Source organism: Agelaius phoeniceus, chromosome 6, assembly GCF_051311805.1.
Source record: "Agelaius phoeniceus isolate bAgePho1 chromosome 6, bAgePho1.hap1, whole genome shotgun sequence".
NCBI classification, from domain to species: domain Eukaryota; kingdom Metazoa; phylum Chordata; class Aves; order Passeriformes; family Icteridae; genus Agelaius; species Agelaius phoeniceus.
Window position 1 is genome coordinate 7,501 of NC_135270.1, and position 17,500 is coordinate 25,000.

General features: G+C 47.4%; 2 long non-coding RNA genes across 2 annotated transcripts in view; both read right to left on the reverse strand.

Moving 5' to 3' along the window:
• Window positions 1–17,500, reverse strand: part of LOC143694190 (uncharacterized) — a 46,991-nt gene that overhangs the window by 7,328 nt on the left and 22,163 nt on the right. The gene's annotated exons all lie outside the window — the stretch shown is intronic.
• Window positions 13,623–16,905, reverse strand: LOC143694189 (uncharacterized). Its single transcript, XR_013182538.1, has 3 exons — window positions 16,664–16,905; window positions 15,050–15,171; window positions 13,623–14,641 (listed from the first exon to the last, which is right to left on the reverse strand). It is a non-coding gene; the product is annotated as an uncharacterized LOC143694189 (long non-coding RNA).

Here is a 17,500-nt window from a genome sequence, read left to right on the forward strand (position 1 = left end):
CTGCCCACAAGGCGGCAGCACTGCCGCCCACCCCAGCCGGGGGCGCCGCGCGCCTTGGGCCTGCGGGCGGCCAAGGCGGCAAAAAAGAACAGGGGCCATCCCCCCCAGAAGCTGCTCTGAAATAAATGCCCCAAAGCAACCAGGAAGAAGAAAAAAATCCTCCTGCCTCTAACCTAATAGGATAAAAAAAAAAAAAAAAAAAAACAAACACCAAACCAAACCCAAAGCCAACAATTTCTTTTAAAAAATATGTTAAATATTTTTAAAAATAGTTTTTCATATTAATATTCACTTTTCTATTTATAATGCGTATTGATGTATATTTATACATTTCTATTTATAAATAAATTTCTATTCTATATTACATCTCTCCCTAGTACTTAAATTTATTTCTCTATTTTTATACCTATTTTTACGTAGTAAGTATATATTTGTTAGGATTTTTGCTTCTGTAACGCTTACATTATTTAAAATAATTCCCCTGCCCCTACCCGGATAAAAGCCAAAAAGAACCCCCTTTAATTTCGACTGCATTTAAATTTGTAAAAAAAATTATTTTTTTTCATCTTTATATCCACATTTATATTTCAAATGTATATTGATGTGTAATGTTTATTTTTACATTTATAATTTCGATTTTTTATAAGTTTATATTCTATTTTACATCTGTTCCTATTTCTTCTATTTATTGACATCTTTTTATTCATATCTTTCTATATTTAATCTATATTTCTGTGTTAGGATTTTTACTTCTGTAACTCTTCATTATTTAAAATAAAACCCCTGCCTCTACCCAAATTCAAGCCAAAAAGAACCCCTTTCTTTTCAACTCTATTTCAATCTTTTTTAAATTGTATCTTTCAGGTTCATATTCACATTTGACATTTAAACTGTATATCAATGTCTACTCTTATTTGTATTCTATATTACATCCCTTCCTACTATTTCTATTTCCTTAGGTTTTATATTTATATCTTGATTATCTATCTCAATATTTAGAAACAGGTAAGAGTAATATCTATATTCATATTATTTCAAATAAAAACCCTGCCTCTAACCCAAGAAGAACCCAAAAAACCCCAACCCTTGCTTTTAGACAATATTTAAATAGATTTTACCCCTAGGTTTTCCTATTGATAGTCACATTTCTATTTATAATGTGTATTGCTTACTGGTCCATTTCTCTTTATCAATGTCAATTTATAAATCAATTGATATCTATATTCCATCTATTCCGAGGACTTCTTTCTATATTTTTATACGTATTTTGATTCATTGATTATCTATTTCTGCCTTCAGATTTTCACTTCTGGAACACTTGTATTATTTCAAATAAAACCCCCTGCCTCTACTCAAACAAAAGCCAAAAAATTCCCTTTCTTTCCAACTATATTTACATCTTCTTCTATTTCTATTCCCATTTCTCATTTATATTGCCACATAAGGTCATTTCTATTCTATACTACAACTCTTCATATTACTGACATAGATTTAGATTTCAATTTATATCCATAGTTTCGTCATTTCTCTTTCTAGACTTATGATAGATGTCTATCTTAAGATTCACATTTCTATAATACTTCTATTATTTCAAATAAAAGCCCTGCCTCTAACCAAACAAAAACCAAAGACACCCCTTTATCTAAACCATATTTAAAACTCTAAAAATCATCTCATTTTTCATCATTCTCTTCACATTTACTTTTATAATTTTTATTTATTACATTTGTAGGTATTATACATACTAGAGAGAATACCTTTTAATAGAATAATAGATATATAGTATTTTTATATCCTAGATATTCTTTTACTTCTATTTCTTTATATTCAATATTTAGAGAGATCGGTATACGCATTATATATTTGGAGATCTGGATTTTTATTTTTATATTATTTCTATCTAGAAAAAAAACCCCAGCCTATAACCTAATAAAAAAATCCCAAAGAATCCCCAATTCCTTTTAACTCTATCTAAATATTTTTTTATTTACAACCGATCTTTATATATCTTTGTATACATATATAATAGACTATCATTTCTATAGATTAGCATCTGTTACAATAATATACTATATAGTATAGTTTTATGTGTTTATCTATTTGTTTTCTCTATTTATGTTTACCACTATCATTTTATATTTGTTTTTATATAGATATTTATTTCTACTTTAATTAATCTATATATTAGACCGTATCAATTCATTAACCCAACGCATCAGAACCACACAAATACCGCGCCTTCGGCAGCACCGGTACGCAGCCCACGCTCATCCCATCGCAGCGTATCCAAACCAAACCTATTTCTAGGACTAACAGAACAAAGACCCCACAACATTTAACCCTAAGAAAAACTCAAATCAACCGAACTGTCAAGACATTTGAAATCCCACTATAACTAGCCCAAAAGCTCCGTACATTCTCATCATAAACTTCCTCCTCAACCAATGGCTCAAAACCCCAAAAAACTCAGATACACATGGAAAATGACAGAACTGCTAGTCAAAACAAACACCCGTGAAAAATTCAATCCAACCAACTCACTAAACTCAAAACCCTACAACTGACCCTAAACATTACTAAAAAAAGCCCCCAAAGCTCTACCTTGAGGCTAACTCACAAATAATAACCAATCATCTAGAAAGGTTATCTTCCAAATTTTAAAACAACTCATTAAAAGCATGAAAATAAAAAAAATCGAAACTATTAAAATACTAAAAAATATCACTACCCAAATTGAAAGACATATTGCCTCTAGAAACCCACCGTCTACAAATGCCCCTGTCCCCCAAAAGAAAACCAGAAACAAAACAGCAAAGCAGAAAGAAATCGGAACTTAGGAACGCTAAAACCAGAACGTTCAAGAAGTTCCACCATATCCCTGATCATACACCGACTACAAACAACGTGAAACGATACAAACAATTCTTAAAGACCGCCTTAAAACCACTACATTAAAAACCCTTTCACCAATTCAAAACTGCATTGAACAAAAGCCATCTCATAAATTAACACCCAAAACTCCAGCAGCCCAGCTGGCCCTACCAAATCTCTCTGTTGATACACACAGTAAACAAAACCAAAATCCCAGGAATGCCTATCAGAAGTCTAGGAAAGAAACCTCTTGAAATTAATCCTACCTCAAATACAAACCAACCCGTCCAGAAAGTTAGCTTCACTCAAAAAAACTATTTACACAGAGGTAATAAGACCAAGAAATAAAACAACACACCATATAACGAACCACCAACGAATACAACAGCGAAGGAAAAAAAAAAAAAACCCACGTTTTTTTCTTTTTTTTTATTTCAACTAACTTCCTTTATTAGCTAGAACCAAAGATTTTGCCAGGGCTGTAACAACAACAACAACTTCTTTTTCTTCTTCTCCTTCTGAAATGTCCCTTCTCCTTCCCAAATTCCTTACAACTTCTGAGTTTGAATCCAAGCCAAAAGCAAAATTCGTGCACTTGTGAGTCCGGTGCTCCTGTCAGATTCTCTGTCTCCCTCCACATCTTCTTACACTTTCAGTCTGAACGCTGTCCTGCCCTGATGAGTTTGACAGAAGAATTGGCACATGTTAAGAGAGCATTTCCCTCCCTCCCTCCCCAGAGCTGGTTTCCTTAGCGCATTTCAATCGATCCCAAGCCCGCAATGATGCGCGCTCTGCCGGAAAGGGGAAACACGTGCTAGTGAACAGCAGCTCAGAAACAATTCTTTTCTAATGTTACCTGCTCTACTTGACTGCTCGCTAACACAAGTCTCATTTTACCATTGCAGGGAGAAGGCTGTAGGAAAATGTCTGATGAGCAGCCACAAAAGGCCTCACTCCCTGCTACACAGCCTGCAACAACCTCGGCAGAGCGGAGCAGCCAAATCACCGCGCTCTCCTTGCCGTGGGCAAGGGTAGAAGATGACTGGGGGAGGCACATAAAAAGAAGGGAAACGCTCCTATAAATGCACAGCCATTTGCTTTCAGAAGCCCAGAGTTCAGGATCTTCTCTAGGAAGCCAGACGTGACATGATATTTCTAAGATTTTCTTCTTCATCGAAGGAAATGTCCGTACATACACACTCTTAGAAACGTACCTACGGTTCTGGGGTTTTTTTTCTTCTGAAGCTCCAAGAATGATTTCCCACCTTGATTCATTCAGAAGAAACGGCCCCTGTGACTCAGGTCAGAAGGGCGGCCTGCGTTTTTGATCACGACAGCTTTTGGCTTTACCCTGTGAGCAGGAGCAGCAAGAGCTGAGGCTCAGCAGAGGCTGACCCCGGCCAGCCCCTTCCTCCCTTCCCCGTGTCACAATGACTTCTAGGCAGAAGGATGCAAAGCAGGTTTGTGTCTTTTCTCTTCAGTGCCAATAGGTAAAAGATGTAGGCTTTGAAATAACTAATGACCCTCTCTTGGAACTCTCCCAAGGACAGTTTGAAAGCAAAGACAGAAGATTGCTGCTAAATCCATATGGGATAAGGATGAGAGCAGCAAGGATCCGAGGCCAGCAGCGTTGCCAGGCAGTGTCACGTCCCTGCCACCTTGTGACAAGGCACACAGCTGCAAAGCCCCAAAGCCTGCAAGCCCTGCAGCTGCCGCACGGATGGACCTGGTTCCCTTCCCAGGTGCCCAGAGGGACACCTGAGGGCAGGTGTCGTCCCCCGCCCCCCGAGGGCGCACCCAGAGCCCCAGGCAGGGACGGAGTCACTGGCTGCTCTCTGGGGACGAGACCCTCCCTGCAGGTGACACCGGCTTGTCCTCTCCCTGTGGCACAGGGACCTCCAGGCTCTATGACCAGCCTCATTTTGTCAGCATCCAGGTGCTGTGCTAGAGCCAGAGGGGTCAAGGCTTTCCAGAAGCATAGGATCCTTGTGGTTGGAAAAGCCTTCTAAGGACATCGAGCCCAGCTGCTGCCCCCCCAAATCAGGTCCCTAAACACCACATCTTGACATCCTTGACATGTCTCCAGGCATGGGGACTTTCCCTGGGCTCCTACGCCTCAGCACCCTTTCAGTGAAGAAATTTTCCCTCCAATCCAATCTAAGCCTTCCCTGCTGCAAGTTGAGGCCATTTCCTTTTGCCGTGTCACTTCTTACCTGGGAGACCTCGGTACTTCAACCTTACCTGCTCCTTCCCTAGGCGGTCTCTGGCTTGGCTGGAGGAGAGGAGAAACACTCCCACCACAGGAATGGCAGCTCAGGAGGTCCCACACCAAGGCCAGGGGGAGCAGCCGTCCTCGCCAGAGCTCGCACGTCCCTTCTTCTCAGAGATTGGCTCTGCTTTTCCTCCCGGGCAGATCTCTGCTGAGTGCTTCACAATTGCCTGTTTGGAGGAGGGGGGGGAAAAGAGGTTAGCCAAGTTTTTTATCCAGACTTAGCTGCTGGCTTTGCCTCCTCCTGACTTCCTTCTGCTAAGAAAACAGCTGCCTTTGGACTTCTAGGGGCAACTTGCACGTCATGCCTGAAAAGGAACTACAGAAAAGCGCCTCATTTATAAAGCCTCAGCCAAGAAGACAGATGCAGCTGCAGCTTCGCCATGCCCACTGCCTGCAGAGCCGGCAGGCACCAGGCCAGCTCTGCTCCTCCTTCAAGTTGTTCCCAAAGCTGCTGGAAGAACTGAAGGCTCCTTTGGCCTTCCATTGCTCGGCTTGTCCCGAGAAAGAGCTTTGAGTGTTGTTACCCCTCCAGAAAGGAAGGGCCTTTCTGTCTCACACGCTCGGTGACACAAGGCTACGCAGCCTCTGCTCCAGGTGGGAAGGGCTTCCTTCCTCCTCTGGCACCTGGCTGGCACAGGGCACAGGTTGCTCAGAGGTCCTGGGGCTGCCCCATCGCTGCAAGTGCTCAAGGCCCCTCGGTGCTCTGCGATGAGGCTCTGAGCAAGCTGCTCGATGGAAGCACGTCCCTGCCCACGGCGGCAGCAGCCTTGGAATGAGGTGATCTTTAGAGCCCCTTGCAACCTGAATTCTTCCATGATTCTGTGAACTGAAAAAAGCGGGGAAAGAAATCTGTAAAGGTCACTAAATGCATCCAAGCACATCCCCATGGATCCAATCCTCAGCAGCCCATCCAAGGCAAGGTCAGAGCTCTCTGCCCACCGAGGACACGGCAAGCAGCACGGACCTTTCTCCCACTCTCCAGCACGGAGAAGTGGGAAGCCAGAGGGAGTCCGTCTGTTTACAGACACCGGAGGGCGGCGGGACGGGACGGGGCGGGACGGGGCGGGCGGTCTTACCTTGCAAAGCTGGCGGCACAAAGGGCGGGCAGCGCCGCCGCCCCGCCGGGATTTTCCGGCCCGCCTGGAGAGGCGCGTGCGCGGGCTCGGGGGGGGGTGCAGCCCCGTTCCGATGGCGTTCGCCCGCCCCCGCTCGCTGCCCCCGGCCCGCGGAGCGCTGCGACCGCGCCTCCGCCGCCCGCCGAAAGCGGCCCCGCCGGGCCGCCCCCCCCCCCGGCCATTCTTCTCAGCCATCGTGTCCCTTTTGCACTCCTGAACGTCTTTCACTGCTCCCGGCCATTTACGGAGCCCGCCCCGCCTGCCGCTCGCTCCCGCCCCGCCCGCCGCTCGCTCCCGCCCCTCGCCCTCGCCTCGCTCGGCAGCCGCGTCCTTGCCCCGCCCCCGGCAGCCAGCGGCGAGGGGCAGGGCGCTGGCTCGGGGGGCTGCAGTACCGCGCTCTGGCCACAGGGCGGCAGACTCCCGGGTCCGCGATATCCCCGCCCTTTTGGCCGCCATTTTGAGAAGGTCAAAAAAAAAAAAAAATCCCGCGACATTGGCGACGCGCCACTCCCAACATGGCGGCCGAGAGAGGACCCCCCCCCTCGGGCGAGAGAGGCGGTTACTCATATGCCGGTCAGAAACACGCCAAAATACGCCCGCCCGCGGCGCCCCTGACCCCACAGCCCGTGTCGAGTACACCTAAAACGCCACAAAAATTCCGCCGGGACTGCGCCGGCGTCAGTGTTCCGTGCAGGCAGTCCGCATAGACACACCGGGGTCCTCCGGTTGCCCCGCCCTTTTGGCCGCCATTTTCAGAAGGTCAAACAAACTCCCGCGACATTGGTGACACGCCACTCCCAACATGGCGGCCGAGAGAGGACCCCCCCCCCCCCCCCCGCCCTCGGGCGAGAGAGGCGGTTACTCACATGCCGGTCAGAAACACGCCAAAATACGCCCGCCCGCGGCGCCGCTGACCCCACAGCCCGTGTCGGGTACACCTAAAACGCCACAAAAATTCCGCCGGGACTGCGCCGGCGTCGGTGTTCCGTGCAGGCAGTCCGCATAGACACACCGCGGGCCTCCGGTTGCCCGCCCTTTTGGCCGCCATTTTCAGAAGGTCAAACAAACTCCGCCACGCGCCACGCCCAAGAGGGCTGCCTGGCGGCGGCGGGCTGCAGTACCGCGCTCTGCCCACAAGGCGGCAGCACTGCCGCCCACCCCAGCGGGGGGCGCCGCGCGCCTTGGGCCTGCGGGCGGCCAAGGCGGCAAAAAAGAACAGGGGCCATCCCCCCCAAAAACTCCTCTAAAAATAAATGCCAAAAACCTGCCTCTTACCAAACAAGAACCAAATAAGCCCCCTTTCTTTCATGCCTTCTTGAAATAAATTTGACAGTTCTAGTTTTCCTAATTCTATTCACACGCATATTTAGACCGGACAGTGATGTGTTACGTCGTTTATACAATCTATTATGCCTATTCCTATTATCTGTATTTATTCATACTTTGTGGTTGTAGCAATATCATTATCTATTGACTGTATATTTCTCGACTTCCATTTAGATTTCTATCATACTTTTATTCTTCCAAAAAAAATCCCATCTCTAACCAAACAAATACCAAACAACCCTTCTTTTCAACTCTATTGAAATAGTTTTATATTTAGAGCTTGCATAATTATATTCACTTTTATAGTCACCGTTTAGACTGATGCATTCCATTCATCATTACATAGCACATATCTATTATTCACATCATAGAGATAAATCATTATTTTTATCATGTACCAAATCTACTGCTACAACTTCTTTTTTCTAATAGTTTCAATTTTTATATCCATCTTGATGTATTCATAAGATCTTTTTACAAGTAGATTTCTACCTTTCTATCATTTGTATTTGTAGTTTTTATAATAAAACCCCTGCTTTTGCCAAGTAAAAAACAAAACCATCCTTTCTTTTAAACTACTTTTAATAATGTTGTTGTATTTACAGTTACCATATCTATAATGTTTTACATATTAGATCATAGCGATGGACTAGATTTATAGCTGTTTCCTATAATATACCATCATAAGATCTATACGGTATCACTTGTATTACGTGTTGTATGGATTTATGTCACTTTACATTTACAATCCTTTAATAATTTGATCTATATATCTGCATAGATTCGCAACACATTTCTAGATTTAAAATTTCCTTTGAGCTGTGTTTATATTTAGCATCTCTATTGATATATCTATCAACATACACAATGCTCTTTGAAAAATACAATATCTTATTGGAATATATCATGACTTAAGTTACCTGTTAAATTTTAAATAGAGATCGAATAGATCAAAATAAAAGTTTATTCCCATTTCTGCACATCTACTCGTTTTGTTTAAAGATAGCTATCCTTAGAATTTTACATTTAAAATCCAATTCCTAAATGCAATGACAAAACAAACAGCAGCGAATTCCCACCAATGTCTTCCAAAACCATCAAGATACCTCCACCAGCCAAACAACTGCCAGCGAAAAAAACACACAACACTCTTTTCACTAACAGTTCTCATCACATCAGAAAAATTGAACCAAACGAAAAGAAAACCCTTGAGAAACACACGCAGCAAATCACAAAAACCTCTAAAAAAACCCAAACCAACTCGCTCAACTCCAATCAGTGCCACTGACCCTGAACGTTAGTTTAAAAACTAACCGAAATTCTACATCTACACTAACTCAAAGAATAAGCAATACTCTGTCAAAAGAACTTTAGAAAGCGAACTAATGAACGAAATAGAAAAAAACCAAAAAATCTCAACCACTAAAAAATAAGAAAATAACTACCCAAAAAAAAAAACCTACTTAAAAAGACCCACCATATAAACACCCACGTTCCCAAAAATAAAACTGATCAATAACCACCAAATACGTCAAAGGACAACAAGAAACGAAAAGAAACAAAAGAAAAAAAGAAAAAAAAAATACATTTGTAAAACAAAAGTCCCCCAAACCAAAGCAACTTTAATTTGCATCAAAAAAATTATTCCCAACTGAAGAATAAACGCATAGAGCCTCATTCGATCAAAATAAAAATACCACCCAGAAATAAACACAAAGCCGAAAGAGAAACGTAACCATTCACAAGATCTCCCAAATGATCCGTAACAATAAAACGTACACTACAATCAAACAAACCAAAGAAATAAAAGCCCTGGAAGACGAGAAACACAAACGCAATTAGAGAGATTTTAAAAACCCCGCTCCTATTAACGACACGACGCCACCTCGAACCCACCGAAACAAACGCTACACGCCCACGCTAATAAAAGCCACCGCGACAGAATTAAAATCCGAGCCGCTGCTTCACCCAACGACCCGTAAAAACCATTGCACGCCTTTAAAAACAGAATAGCCCGGCAAAAAAAATATCCGACTACAGAACTCGATTCAAACCAAACCTTTATCGTCACCACCCGAAGAACCGAGAACCGTACCGGTCAGGAAGAACGCCATAGCCCTTAGCGCACACCCGCTGCGACCAGAACAAACCCGTGCGATCGATCCTACAAAGCCACCTCCGAACCACGACACCCAAGAACTTGCGGCAGCCCAACCCCGCGCTGCCGGCCCCGGACGGAGCGCGGCTCCCGGCGGCAAAGCGGCTCCTCCGGCGGCTGCTCCGGCGCGCAGGGGCGGCGCCGCCCCGGAGAGCCCCCCCGCCCCCGCCCGCTCCCCCTGCCCGGGGGGCCCCGGCGGCGCCCGAGCCCCGCGCCCGGAGCGGACAGAGCGGCCGGCACCGGCCGGGCCGGCGCAGCAGCGCCCGCGCCGCCTCTGCCGCCCTTGGCCGGCCCGGCGCCAGCTGCCCTCGGCTCCGCACGGCGGCTCGCACCGGCAAAGCGGCTCCGCCGCTGCCGCGCCAAATTCCCCCGTGCGCCTCGGCACCCGCCCGGCCCGGGCCGGCAGCGCTCCCGAGCGGCAACGCTCCGGCCCGGGCCGCGGCCGCAAGAAGCGCCCTCAAATGCAGCGGCACAGCCCGACTGCAGCCCTGCAAACGCCGCCAGAGCTGCGGCTTCCCGCAACTCAACCCCGAAACTGACGCCGCGGGCGGCGCTCACCTCGCTTCAACAAGGGCAAAGAAATGGCTTCTCCCCTTCAAATTCATCCCCTAGGAGCGCAGAAAAGAAGGGGCTTTCCTCCAATGAAATCCTGCAAGCCATGTGCAAAGGGGGATTTTGACCTCCATTCAAACCCTTGCAAAGGAGGGACACCAGCGCTGTCCCCTCCATTTAAACCTTAGGATGATGAAAATGGGCTGGCTACCTTCAAATCAAAGCCATCCGATGACAACAATACTTTGCCCATTCCCGTTCAAATGGAACGCAGGGATTCCCTGTCACCCCTGGGATACCCCTAACAGCCGGGAAAAGGCAGCTTTTCCTTCAACCGACATCCTTGGAACCGCAAGCGAAAGCGGATCCCCCCCCAGTTCAAACACAGACAATATTAGGAGAGTAGCTGCTTGCCTCTCCTTCATTTCTTTTGTCTTCACAAGCTCCCTTTTTGTTCCTGGGGAAGCGGGGAGGGGGGACTGCCAAGATCCAATTGAAAAGGGAAAGGACCAAAGTCCCCGCTCCAAATCCACACGCGCTCACCCGTTCGGCTGCTGCTTCCCGGCACAAAGATTCGTCCCTCGGCACCTCCTTGAAGCGATGCTCCGCGGATCCAAGCGCGTATCCAGGTGTTCGCCCAGACGCTGCCAGAAGCTCTCGCAGTCCTTCCATGAGACAGCCCCGGGAGCCCCCCCATGAACCCCTCTACGCAGCAGCTCCATGCAAAAGGCAGCTGAGGCGAAGCCTCCCCCTAAAACAGCCTCGCCCCCCCGGCAGGAGCCGGCCCCTCATCATCCTCACAGCTCACACCTGGGGCTGCTCCGAGCCCCCCATCATCCTCACAGCTCACACCTGGCGCTGATGCCACTCTCCAACAGCGCCTCTCCCCGTCCAGCACACAGCCCGCTTCTCACAGACACAGAGCCAACAGAAATCTGCTCCGGGTGCTGGCTGTTCTTAGTCCGTCTGCTTCCACAATTCAGACACGGACGTGCGCTGATGGCACTGAGGGAAAGCTTTCCAGTGCACAAAACTGTCACTCTGGTAGCACGCTTTGAGACGCCTTCAGAAAAAGCAGAATCAGCGCCGCCTCCTAAGAGCCCTGCTGAGGAACCCCGCCCTCCTTGGGACACCCAATGCAGCAGAGCTCGAAAAACGAGGGCAAAAGTCAAGCTTGGAGTGGAAAAGGACAATATAAATACAGCAGCCTTTCAAGAAAGCCTTCACACAGTAATAGTGGGAGCCGGTCACATTTCTTCTTTCCTTGCTCTCTGGAATGACATCAATACGAAGTAAAAAACCCACACGAAACACAAGGCAGAGCTGGGATTTGACACGTCTTCCTTTTGGCTCTCGGGATGACAAGCGCCTCTTCCGGGACTGCGACACGCTTTGGGCGCTGGCAGAGAACGGAGGCAAAAGGTGCCAGAGAGCCCTTTCTATCGCCTTCAGCCCCTGCAGCTGTTCTGAGGGTTCCAGGGCACAGCTCGCTCCGTTCCTAGATCAAAACCTCACGGCAATATCTTCAGAACTACTACGCATCTCCAGTCGGAACCTTCTACATTCCTGTAAACAAATGAGTGCATAGAGAGGGTTTCTCCCCAGCTGAGTTTAGAGACCAATTCCTATTCTTTAGCAATACCTAGAAAACCGAATGCCTTGCCAGGTTTTAGCATCCTACACCCACTCACCCCTCCCTGTGCATTTGGTGGCAGCTTTGGGTCCCTCTGGGGGACGGCACCCAGCGTGACCCCCGCCCCTCGCCCGCCCCCCACCTGCTCCTGCACCGCCGTGGGGCTCCCTCTCCTGGGCACCTTGGGCTGCCCCCAACGGCATCAGAGCCCCGAGTCTTCACCCCGCCTTTCCCTGACCCCCAAAGAAGGCTCCGAACGAATCCGACTGCCCCGGACAGCAGCGCAGCGCTTCCCCCAAGCCCTTCCCACACGTGCATGGCCCCAGCAAGGGATTCTGCTGCAACAAGAAAGGGGGGGCAGCCCCCAGAAGGCTTGAGGTTCCTGCCCAGCCTCGCTGTCACGGGCCAGGGGCAGCGAGAGAGGGAGCGGCACAGACGGCGGCGACGGCCCGGCACGGAGCGGGGGCCGCTCTCAGCGCGATGCCGGCAAAGCCGCAGCTCCGGCGCTGTCAGCCGCGCTGCTTGAGCGGCACGGGGGGATCCGCCGAGAGCCTCCGGCCCCGCGCGGGGACTCCCGCAAGGGCCCAGGGGCGCCGGGCTCCGGCCCTCGGGGCTTTATTCTCCGGCAGCCCGAGCCCCGCGGCTGCGGGGCAAAGAAGGAAAGGGGGCACGGGAAGAGAGGAGCGAGAGCAGGGCACGACAAAGGGCGGCGAGGGAGCTCGGGCTGTGCAGGAAAGCGGCACGGGAAGGGAAAGCCCGGGACGAGGGTACACGGAGGCTGGGCACAGGAAGGAGACAGGGGGAACAGAAGGGAGTAGCGGGCTAGGGACAGGACAGGAAGGAGCCGGCTTTGCGGGGGGAGAGGGAATGGGGGAAAGGGAGCGAGAGAAGGCGAAGACGGGGAGAAGGAAGGAGGGCTAGAGAGAGGGACAGGCGGGGAAGCCTCCCAGAGCCCCGGCTGCACCCCGAGCCCGGCCCGGCGCCTCGCCCTGCCCGGGATGCTGCGGCGCTCGGCGGAGCTCGGCTCGCTCCGGAGACGCTCGGCTCCAGTCGGCTCTTGGCGCCTCAACTCGGCTCTTGGCGCCTGCATTCGCCTCTTCGGCCGAGCTCGCCTCGCTTCGGCCCAACTCCCAGCCGCTCTGTGCCTTCGGCGCGCCTCGGCTCCGCTCGCCTCGCCTCGGCTCCCCGACGGCGGGCGGGCAAGCGCCGCCGCCTCCCGTTCAGCTCGCCCGGCTCGGGGCTCTCCCGCTGCCGCGTCCCGCGGGCGGCCCGGCCACGGCGCGGACACGACCGGGAGCGCGGGCTCGGGCAGGAGCTCATTAGGCTGGGAGCGCACTGGCGCTAAGCAGCGCGCACGAGAGCAGCAGGCTCGCTTCGCCTGAGCTCGGCTCGCTTCGCTTCAGGCAGCCTCGGAAGCCTCGCCTCGGTTCGCTCGAGGCCGTCAGGGTCGGCCGCTCTCGCCTTGCTTCGGCCGAGCTCGTGCGATTCCCCCGAAGGCGGCGGCGTTCGGTTGTGGTTTTAGAAATATCCTCCTCTATCGATTGGATCTCTCTACAGTTAGATTTATATTTCTAGAATACTTCTATTAATCCAAACAAAAACCCCATCTCTAACCAAATAAATACAAGAAAACACCTTCTTTTAAACGGTATCGAAATATTTTTATACTTTGTATAGTTATACTCACATTTATATTTATCGTTTCTTTTGATGCAATCTATTAATAATTATCTATAATATCTATAAAATTCTAGACATGTATTTAAAGTATTATCTATATTATGTATCGTATCTACTGCTGCAACTGATTTTTTCTTCTAGTTTTAAACTTTATCTGTATGTATTTATGATATCTTTCTAGACTTAGATTTCTACCTTCATATTCTTTGTATTTATCATTTTTATCATCAAAACCCTGCCTATTGACAAGTAAAAAAAAACGCTTTCTTTAACGATCTAAAAAATATGTTTATATTTATAATTTTCCTATTTCTATTTATAATTTGCTCTCTAGTACGTGATAACATACCTGCTCCTGCACCGCAGTGGGGCTCCCTCTCCTGGGCACCTCGGGGTGCCCCCAGTGGCATCAGAGCCCCGAGTCTTCACCCCCCCCCTTTTCCTCTAGTTAGAAACGACACTGGAACTTTTTTCTGGAAACAAAGACATGACCTAAATCCTCTCCCCGTGTCCTAGACAGAGAGATGTTCAGTTCTTAGTTGCCTGGGCAGCAGTTTCTTCAATAGAATGATAAACAATATGGAAACGTTTTAGCTACAAGCAAATAGGCAAATCTGAACAAGGTCCTGGTGGCCAGCCACTGCAGTTCTTTTGAAGCAATTTTTTAAACAATCAAATACTGATACCACAAAAAATAAAGCAAAAAGCTGACTACCGGCTAAGAAAGAAGGAAAAATTAACTTTTGACGACAACAACAACATTCCAAGGACACAGGCTTTTTTCCAATCTCAGACCTTATTACTACTACCTCTCTTGGGAATTCTCATCGTGGATCCCAAAAGGAATAAATCCCTCAGCGTGTCCTAAAGCACCAAGGAGCTACCTACAAGTGAAGGTGGCTACTTTCAGTGCAGACACAGCTGATGACACAGCAGCAGCACAGTTCTGTGCTGCACAGGGATAGTACTGTCTCCTCTTCTCCAGCAGCTGACTCTCTCCTGCCATGGCTTCTGTAAATGCATCAGAGCACGACCTTAACCACAAACAGGCAAGAAAACACCATCCGAAGTCTTTCATTAAGCAGTACAAGAAGGGTTCCAAGCAGAGACCAACAGAATTTCAAGGAAGCAGTATGCACTTAAACCACTCAGACTTGTTCAAGTATCCGGCAAAATGGAACCATTCAGAAATGACAAAGAAAACCCCCCCAAGTATTTATACAGGAGTCCTTAATGTCAGAAAGGGGATGACAGGTTATGTTCAGATAAGATGAATGTTTATTTGGATCTATAAATAAACTTCTCTCGTGGTCCTTTGCCAAAAAATAGAACCTACAAGTGAACACCTACACCTGCCTCAAGAGACCTAACGAGCCCCTGGCAGCCACCGGCATCAAAGCGCAGTCGATGTTTCTAATCCAGGCTAAGGAGAACAATATCACCTTTTGTTCTCTCCAGTTTGTTTTCTCTGCAGTCACATTTGCTCCTTATGATTTTTACAGTCTCTGTATCTTCTCGGGCAGCGCTGAGTCTGATGACCGGGATACGAGAGTCCTTCCCTGCCCTACGGAGAGAACCAGGAAAAAAAGTTCAAAAAAGAACAGGGCAGTTTGAAGTTAATACCTCCGACGAGAAGCAGCACCCGACAAACAGAGCAACGGTGAACAAAGCGTGACACCTCCCTGGGGACAGAAGACTTACAAACTCTCCGGGATTTACAATTCCAGTAACCAAGCCCTTCAGCACAGCAGCCAAGTGTCCCATTAGGTGGTGCTGCACCAAAGAATGATCCAAGAGGTTCCAAAGAGTGAAATGCACGTTACTGTCCAAAGACGTAAAATCTTGCAAAATAACAAAACTACAATAGATCTAAACTACAGGGCAAGAGTACAAGTGTTAGCTTGAGGAGCTGGAACCATCCAGGTGAGCAACTGCTAACTGGATCCTCAACAGACTTTGAGGAACCCTTCAGGATACAGAAGGGTTTTCCCCAGAAATTGCACAGGCCGAGTTTTGATAGAAGTACACTTGCCAGATGCTCAGAAACGTCACCCATCCTCCTCCGGGTGTCCTGAGAGAGCTGCGAATGGCTCTCACGTGGTTTGAGCTGGTTCTGTAAGGGCTCAGGGTGAATTTCACCAGATGCAACCAAACTGGGCAACACCCAGTGGGACAGAAGGAACCCAAAGCTTGTTTTACCCAAAGCTTGGGTAAGCAGAGCTCCAGCAAATACTGAGGAAACGGACAGAACGGGGTAACAAATAATAAACATACCTTTTTTTTTTTTTTTTTTTTTTTTTTCAGATGAGCAAAACAATTAAGGAGAAGGTGAAAACCTCACCATGACTGAACATTTCATCACCTGTAAGCTGACCATCCTTAGCATAGAGGACTCCAAATTTAAAATTCACCGATCCCTGGAAAATAAAACCAAATATTATTTGGTGAACAGTCAAACAGAAGACATAAAAATTTGGTTCCTCTAATCTTTGCCTACATCCTACACGTTAGAACATACATTTTATACCATCTCCTACTACACAATAATTTACCTTTAAACTTTGATAGTATAGCATAAAATCATTAACTTAGACGGGTGATCAATTATGATTAAGTTGGTGCTTCAAGTTATTTTTGCTGTCAGGTTCCAAAAAACATGACTTCTTTTTACTGTAACGAGCAATTGATTTAGAACTCATCAAAAGCCCATCCAAATACAAAGCCGTATTCACCGGACGGGTCTGTGAGCAAGAAGTAGTTAGGCTTGTACTCACCTCTTGCCCTTCAAGAACCAATAAATCCTGTCAACAGAAACAGCATCTTTAGCCCCCTCCTATTAAAGATTCTACAAGGATGATGGTTTTATTTGTGCTTAGAAGTTTGGATTTGAAATGGCCAGCTCAATGGATAAAGAGACAGTTTAAGTAGTATTAGATTATTATTATTATTCTTATTAGCTACTGGAAGAAACAAACCAGTAGGATCTATACTTAATTACTTCTATTTCCAGGAAATCATAAAGAAAAAGAACCAAACCAAAAAAAGTCACTTCCTACCTTTTGTATCTCAGGATGAAAAATGTCTCTTGGGCTCTTCTCCAGTTTCTCCAGACTCCTGGCACTGAAATGCAAATGAACGAGTGCTTTATAGGAGGGCAAGTGCACATTCCAACCCCGAACCCCCAACCGATGGCAGTTACAGCGCTTACAAAATGAATCCTTCCCAGAGCCTCTGGGAAATGGAACGGTTTGTGCAACTGCCATTTCTTCCCCAAAATACTAACTCCCAACACTTCCTAAACTGAGTTTGCATTTTAAAAACAGAAATTAGGGAGACTCAGGGTGGAGATCAGGTTGAAATTGATTTCCTTCTAAAGCACAGGGGCTCTGTTCCATCACCCTTCACTTTGGCTCCACACGGAATCACAGGGAGCATTTTAGGAGGGCTCAAGAACCAATTCTATTTCTCTCTTTTTTCTAGTGCTCTCTCTTCCTAAATAATTCAAGGCAAGTCAAATGAAAAAGGACAAGTTCAGCAGCAAATTCACACTTTTCCCCTTTGTCTGCTCAAGAACAGCCTTTAAAACCACTTCTTGCTGCCTTCAACGGTTAAGACTTGCAAAACAGTTTCGCAAGTTTGATAGGTTTATCATAAAAACCACAGAACGCAAGCTCTGAATGACAGGAAAAGGTACACAGGCAAATATCTCAGCTGATGGTGGCTTATTTGTAAACACAGACCTTAACGGAGATTGCACGGAGAATGTTTCAGTGGGACTCTAAGGGAAAAATATTTTCTGAGTACCCTGTAAACAAGAAAAGCTAGGATATATTACAGGACATACCCACGTGTTCTGCATATTCAAATAGGATTATCAATAAAAACATTTAAGA